The following is a 6,539-nucleotide window of genomic DNA, read 5'->3' on the forward strand; positions in this document are numbered from 1 at the left end:
CTTTTCACACTGCACTTACTGTAACCAAGGGCTGACGTGACTGGAACCCATAGTGTGTGTAACATCAAAATATATAAACGGCGAGGGGGGGATGGCCGATGAATCTCCATGCTGAAGTAAAGAGCACTTGCCAAACTGCTCCCCACACTACGTCAGAATTGTATTCAAGCACAAATGTTACAGATAATGCTGACAATTTTCTATATTGTTGTTATTGTCAGGAAATCCTACAAAAGATAAAAAACAACAGTGCGTATGCTCATCTCACATTATTTTCTGACTTCCCTGTATGTGGCTGTCTAGCCCTTTTGTTCTAATTGAAAACATAAATCATTAAAAACAGCTCACAAATAAATGGTTTCATTCTTACAAAGACTCATTAATGCAGAAACAGAGGGGCTGTAGTTTTAGAAGTCATCACTTAAACAGGAGGAAATGGGAATGTTCATTGTAATTCAAGAGCACGTCCCACAGTGCAACAGTGTGACTCAGTGACTGGTTTTTATAGTTTTAAGGCAACAGTGGAGGTCTATGGCAAAGAGGATAATTGAGGCTTTGGCTGCACACGTAATATTTGTGAAATAGGTTTTAATTCATCGTTGATATTGTTGTTTTTATTGGATTTTTTGACAATAAGAAAAATACAGAATTTTTCCAAACCTATGCTTTAAGACCAACAGGAACAGACACAAGGTTGTGTTGACAGCTCAGCAGACATTGGCTCTTAGGTCTTGCGCAAAATTGAGCAAGGCTTTTGACAAATTGTGTGAATGGATATAGTCTCAATTTACTTGGATAAGAAAAAAACTGAATATTAACCAGAAAATGTTCCATTAAATATAAATTCCAGCCCTGTTCTCACTGTCTTAACACTTAAATTTATGTTACTCAAAGTTATTAAAGAGTCTCATTCTTCTGACCATTAGGAATGTATCAAAGGCCTTCATATTGGATCGTAATGAGCCACATGGGTGTCTTTGGCAATTGGATCAAAAGTGTGATTTAAGTCTGTATCTTTTATTGGTCCTCAATTCATTGAGCTAACTGCAGCCCAGAGCTTCAATTCACATGTCTATTCATGTCATACCAACTCTAACGAAAACATTGTGATACATCAGTACATCAGAGTATCAGTAAGGAGTCTCTGAATTGGAACAAAAGTTGCTTTAAACAGCACAAACTTTTCTCCCCAACCCTGCCTGATGAAGGTAACCCTGGGCTCAAAATGTGCAGTGTGAAAAGCATAAGATATGTCCTAGAAAGCACAAGGTGTGGTCTGCTCTATATGAGATGCATAGGAGTTGCCCTATCATTCATTATAGACCTCGGTGGAGGAAAGTACTGCAGATAAGAATAGAAGAGTGTTTTTTTTTTTGTTTTTTTTAAATAGTATGTATGTATGCACTCTTAAAGGTTAAAGTCTCTGTGATACATTATAACTTTCTACAAACTTTCAGATTCAACAAAAATCTAAATAAAGCTCTGTTTTCCTCTGATGTCAGCAAGAAATGCAAATGCCTTTGTTTGGGATTATGATGTTATTATGATTCGAGGGCACAGTATTATGATCCCAAGCATTTCATGTGTCCTTTGCCTGCGGCTGCCGTGTCTATGAGTGACCTTCCACATGAGCATTTGGCATAATTCACCAGGGTTTCCTCAAGTACATGAAAGCCAGGACATTATCATTAGTTTCTATTGTTTACAAAGATCAGTCTTTCGCAGGATGAGCACTTGGAATAATGAGCCATTTTCCTGAACATTTAAATTGGTTTAATCCTGTTTTAGAAGTGGCTCTGAAACGCATCCTAATTTATTTATTTTATATAAATTTATAAAGGTACTTATCATCAATTTTTGTTAATCATTTATTAAACTGGGGAATGAAACAAATCTTTAACACACTGCTAAAGTGAGGGAACACTTTGCTCAAATCATTCAGTGGACGTCAACTATAATACCATATTTTAACATATGATTTTATGCCTCCAGGTGATTTAAATCAAATGCTAATGAGGAGCAGAGGAGCAAAAGGTGAACATCAAGTGAAAGTGAGGGATTCTCTGCCTGGCTGAACACACAGGAAACCTGAATGCACCCTGTTCGTAGAGAGAAATGTAATAAAATTAAGCTTTCATTTTGCAAATATAAATAGATGGTCATATATCTAATGTAAATTTCTTTGTATAATGGCTATGAAGCAATATGAGTGTATATGTATATCATTTTTGGATGAATAATTGGGTTTTATGTGTTCAAAGTGAAGCAAAGACGGGTCTTGATCTTGATTTATCAGTTACTCTGGCTTGGAATGAATACAATACTATACTGACTTCTGAATAAAACTCAACTGCCACACTGTTAAAAAAATTAATTTGCATTAAAATGAAATATTCAATCAAAGCTCCCTTGAATTAGTACTTAAGTACCGCACTTTAGGAAATGTAGACCTTCTTAATAACATTAAACCACTGACAGTCAAACATTTTTAGAATTTGTTTTTTAATTTCTGCATCAGTACAATTTAAGGTTGCAAGGTGTACTAATTTATGAAAAAACATTTTTCACACTACATCCAGAGATAGGATACAAAACTGTAGGGACACATAGCAACAGACTAAACACAATATACAGCTCGAAGAATGACGTCGGTTGTTAATTTGATGTCATCTCCTGTCTGAAACACACAATAGTTGTGTTTACTGACCGTCTGTCTGTAAGCTCTTATACAAGAGCTCCAATGGCTCATATTTGCTCTGCTGCTGCTATAGCACACAAACACAGAGACCTGTATGATGGTAAGAGGGTCCCACCAGCCCAACCGCCATCTAAACAACTACAGCCAGCAGTGCCTGCCTGTATGAAAGAAAGGAGCAGGTAGTGGTCCAGAGTAAGACTAATAAGATCCGGCAGGCCTGTCTGCACAGGTCTTTGACACCATTCGAGGTGCAAGGACCTCCTCCACACGTTTTCTTTACAGTGGTAAGTGGCGGCTTTTTGAGGAGTGGTGCGAGCTGAGGCACACCTTTACTTTTCAGTGTTCAGTGGTTGACCGCAGGTCTTTTCTACAGACTCAGCCTGTCATTTAAGTTTTGGGGAGAAGCCTGTTGGGCAGCATCCTTTTAGTATGTCGTTTCATGAAGGGTGCACACTGTAAGCTCCCCGTTTCCTGGCCCCTGGTTCCTCTGTGGGATCTGTTGGTTGTGTTGGAGGTTCTCACTCATCATCCATTTGAGCTTATAGAGGCGGTGGGGATGAAGTTTATTTCACTTAAAACTGTGTTGCTCTTAGCTCTAACCACAGCAAAGCGTGTGAGTGACTAACAGGCTTTATCCATTAGCCCTTCCTGCTTGCAGTTTGCTCCAGGACTCGCCAAGGTCTGTCTGCGGCCCAACCCGGTCTTTGTGCCTAAGGTAGTGAAGTCAGCCTACAGAGGAGCAAAGGCTTAAGACATTATACCTGGTGCGAGCACTGCATGTCTATATGAGTAGATCGGCAGGTTCCTGGAAAGGGGATCAGCCGTTTGTGTGAATGATTTGTGAGGGAACGGTCGACTGTGGTAATAAAAGGGGGCGCAGCTTAGCACAGTTAGCTGATAGACGTGGTGACAGTTTCCATAGTTGGTCACACGGAGGCGATCCCCTATAGTGAAACACCTCACTCTGTTATCATAGAATCTAGGGTTACGGTAAGTACCCCAGAGTTTCAGATGGGTCAGACCAACAGCTCCAATATGAGATCATACGTACAACATGATACACAAAAAAAAAATGAACAAAACATGACTAATGCTTTAGCACACTTTTAAGTACACTGGAACATTTACATCAATGATGAGTTGGATCAAGAACACGCAGATAACTCAAGTGATATAATGAAGAGCAGTGATGAAAATATGCTGCACTTAAAGGCTGAGAGCGCTGTTTGACTTATTATTACACCTGTTTAAACTAATCTATTGTGACTTGAAATGTAATCATATGATCGTATTACCTTGCTCTTTACTGCACCCATATGGACACAGACAAAAGTACACTCACGTTGGCCATACAATTTTTGCAAACCAAATAAAACCACCAATCATATCTTTAATGGATCTGTTTATTTCTTTATTTTAAATACATTGATTGTAATCATCCAGTCTGTCTTTTGGTCCAGTTACACATGAAAAGTGACATGCATGCATTCAAACATGAAGCCATGTGTCATACATACATTAACAGCATTCAACATGATTTTAAAAAAAAGTAGATGACATCACATCAGTAGCATAAAGTTGAACAGTTTTTAAAACTCAGAACATTTATAATTACTATTTACCATTCACCCTCACCAAGCCATAGTGTTCGAAAGTGCTAGAAGTCACGAGTCCCTGTTTGTAGAACATCTAATACAAGGGATAGCAGCCTTTTAGATTTGATTGATTAATCCATAGTATGAATGTTTCTTTTAAAATATTTTTACCTACCCACAAATAACTTGTCACATCAGGGGAAACACTAACGTGTCTGTTCCACTTGAAATAACCCAAAAACTTCATAAAGTATCTTTTCCATTTATCTAAGGACAAAAACATAAAAATGTTTGCCACATGTGACATGTGTCTGGTGAAGAAAATTAAGATAAAAAACAAACAGGTTCAGCTCCTTGTCTGCCTTTTAGTTCTTAAATCAGGGACTACATGACAGAGCTTCAAAGTGCAAAAGAAATATTTAAGGTAAACATACATTTAATCATTTATTCTAGTAACAAACATTGTATTGCTTTCACCTGACTCTGGACATTTTTTGTCACCAAATAATTTAAATGACGATGCACAATGGATTATTTTGCATCCTTGTTGGCATTAGAGTAAATTGATTTGGAGACATAAAAGTTGAAGTACCATGCACAGACATAATACACATTCACACATATATGTACACGACAGTAAGAGGTCTGCAAACCAACAAATGTACCATAAAACTGTACAAACTCCAACATTTAATGCACTAATGACATGGAAACAACATTGAGTGCATTCAACGTGAGAGAGAGGAAATCATTTACAGCATCTCTAGAATCTCTATGATGCTATTATAATATATTTTATCAATGAACATTTGGCACTAATTGTCTTTAGCATGGCTGCACTGGTCTACTCTGCCTAACAACACTGGTGAGTAATGGTTTGATTGGCTGGAACTGGCTGCTTCAGACTTCTCAGATAGGTCTGTGAGTTTAGCCTGGCTAGCTCGACTACAAATGGTAAATTACAACAATGTTTGACTTTTACAGAAATACACGGGGGAGTATTAAATGGGGAGCAAAGCCATACTGAAAAAAAGGCTCCCCACTTTAAAATTATCCTAAACTGTCATTTGGCTGGTGTGTTTATTTATGATGGATGCAACAAGATGCCTGGACATTTTCTGGTGGTAATTGAGAGGGACCAAAGAAAACATTGTTATACCAGAAAGTGTCAAGCGTGGCCAATTAGTTGTAGCGCTGGCAGTAATTTCTGAACAGCATCATCGTGGCTTAGAAATGGAGGTTGGCACCAACATGTTAATGGGGTTCAAAAGAGTAGTGTAGATGGCTGAACTGTCTTACCTTGTTCTGAACAAGCCAGTTCACATGTTAGCTACTGTCCTGCTCCAAGAGCAGGACTATTATGCCTCGGTTATTCTTATGGGAAACTTGCCTGCTGCACCGGTCCCCCGCAAAGGGCCTTGTCTGATGGTGCACCGTCTCTTTGGCCATAAATCATGCTTTTATAAGCTTGAGTCCTGCTGTTAGAGATCAGTTATTGGAGTAAAAACTAAAAGCAGTTACCGTCTGTTTATTGCTAGCTGATTTGACAGCTGGATGATCTGGACTACTGGACACAGTTTTGTTCAATCACATCCTTCTCATTCCTTCTCACAAAAACACACACACAATCAGAAGGAGGGTCTGTAAGACACGAAAACTAAGCCATCGTCATTGGATATTCCTCTGAAAGAGATTGAAACTAAAACTAACATACCCAACACCATCATGAAATGCTGGTATGACGACTCACACACACACACACACACACACACACACACACACACACACACACACACACACACACACACACACACACACACACACACACACACACACACACACACACACACACACACACACACACACACACACACACACACACACACACACACACACACTGCTCAGTGACTAGCCAGATTCCTATGAATTTGTTGTCATGTACTTTAAATGTGCATTACTTTATCTTTTTCACATAATATTTGAAGAAACTATATTTATTCAAAAAAACATTTGACTCAAGTTCAAATCTGTTTTTAACTGATAACTGCTGCATTAGAAACTTCTAGGCGCATGGTATATTTCATTGAATGAGCGCAGTATTTTTCTGGTATTGTCACTGACGAAACACTAGACACTACAGACAGGATTGATCTGTATGGAGCAACACAGTCTTTGGTCACTGAAATATAGCTAAGAATCAACACCTCCTTCTGAGTATCAAAAGAATCTTAACAAAGCTGCTAAAT

At 38.5% G+C, this 6,539-nt stretch overlaps 1 protein-coding gene across 1 annotated transcript in view; it reads left to right on the top strand.

The window, feature by feature from the left end:
* LOC129109753 (cholecystokinin-like) overlaps positions 1-2,426 on the top strand; it is a 6,064-nt gene extending 3,638 nt beyond the window's left edge. Inside the window, 1 exon segment of the mRNA XM_054621878.1 lies at positions 1-2,426. This exon segment is cut by the window's left edge and continues 218 nt beyond it. The gene's annotated coding sequence lies outside the window, so the exon portion shown is untranslated.
* Positions 2,427-6,539: the final 4,113 nt, after the last annotated feature.

Source organism: Anoplopoma fimbria, chromosome 20, assembly GCF_027596085.1.
Source record: "Anoplopoma fimbria isolate UVic2021 breed Golden Eagle Sablefish chromosome 20, Afim_UVic_2022, whole genome shotgun sequence".
Lineage (NCBI taxonomy): Eukaryota > Metazoa > Chordata > Actinopteri > Perciformes > Anoplopomatidae > Anoplopoma > Anoplopoma fimbria.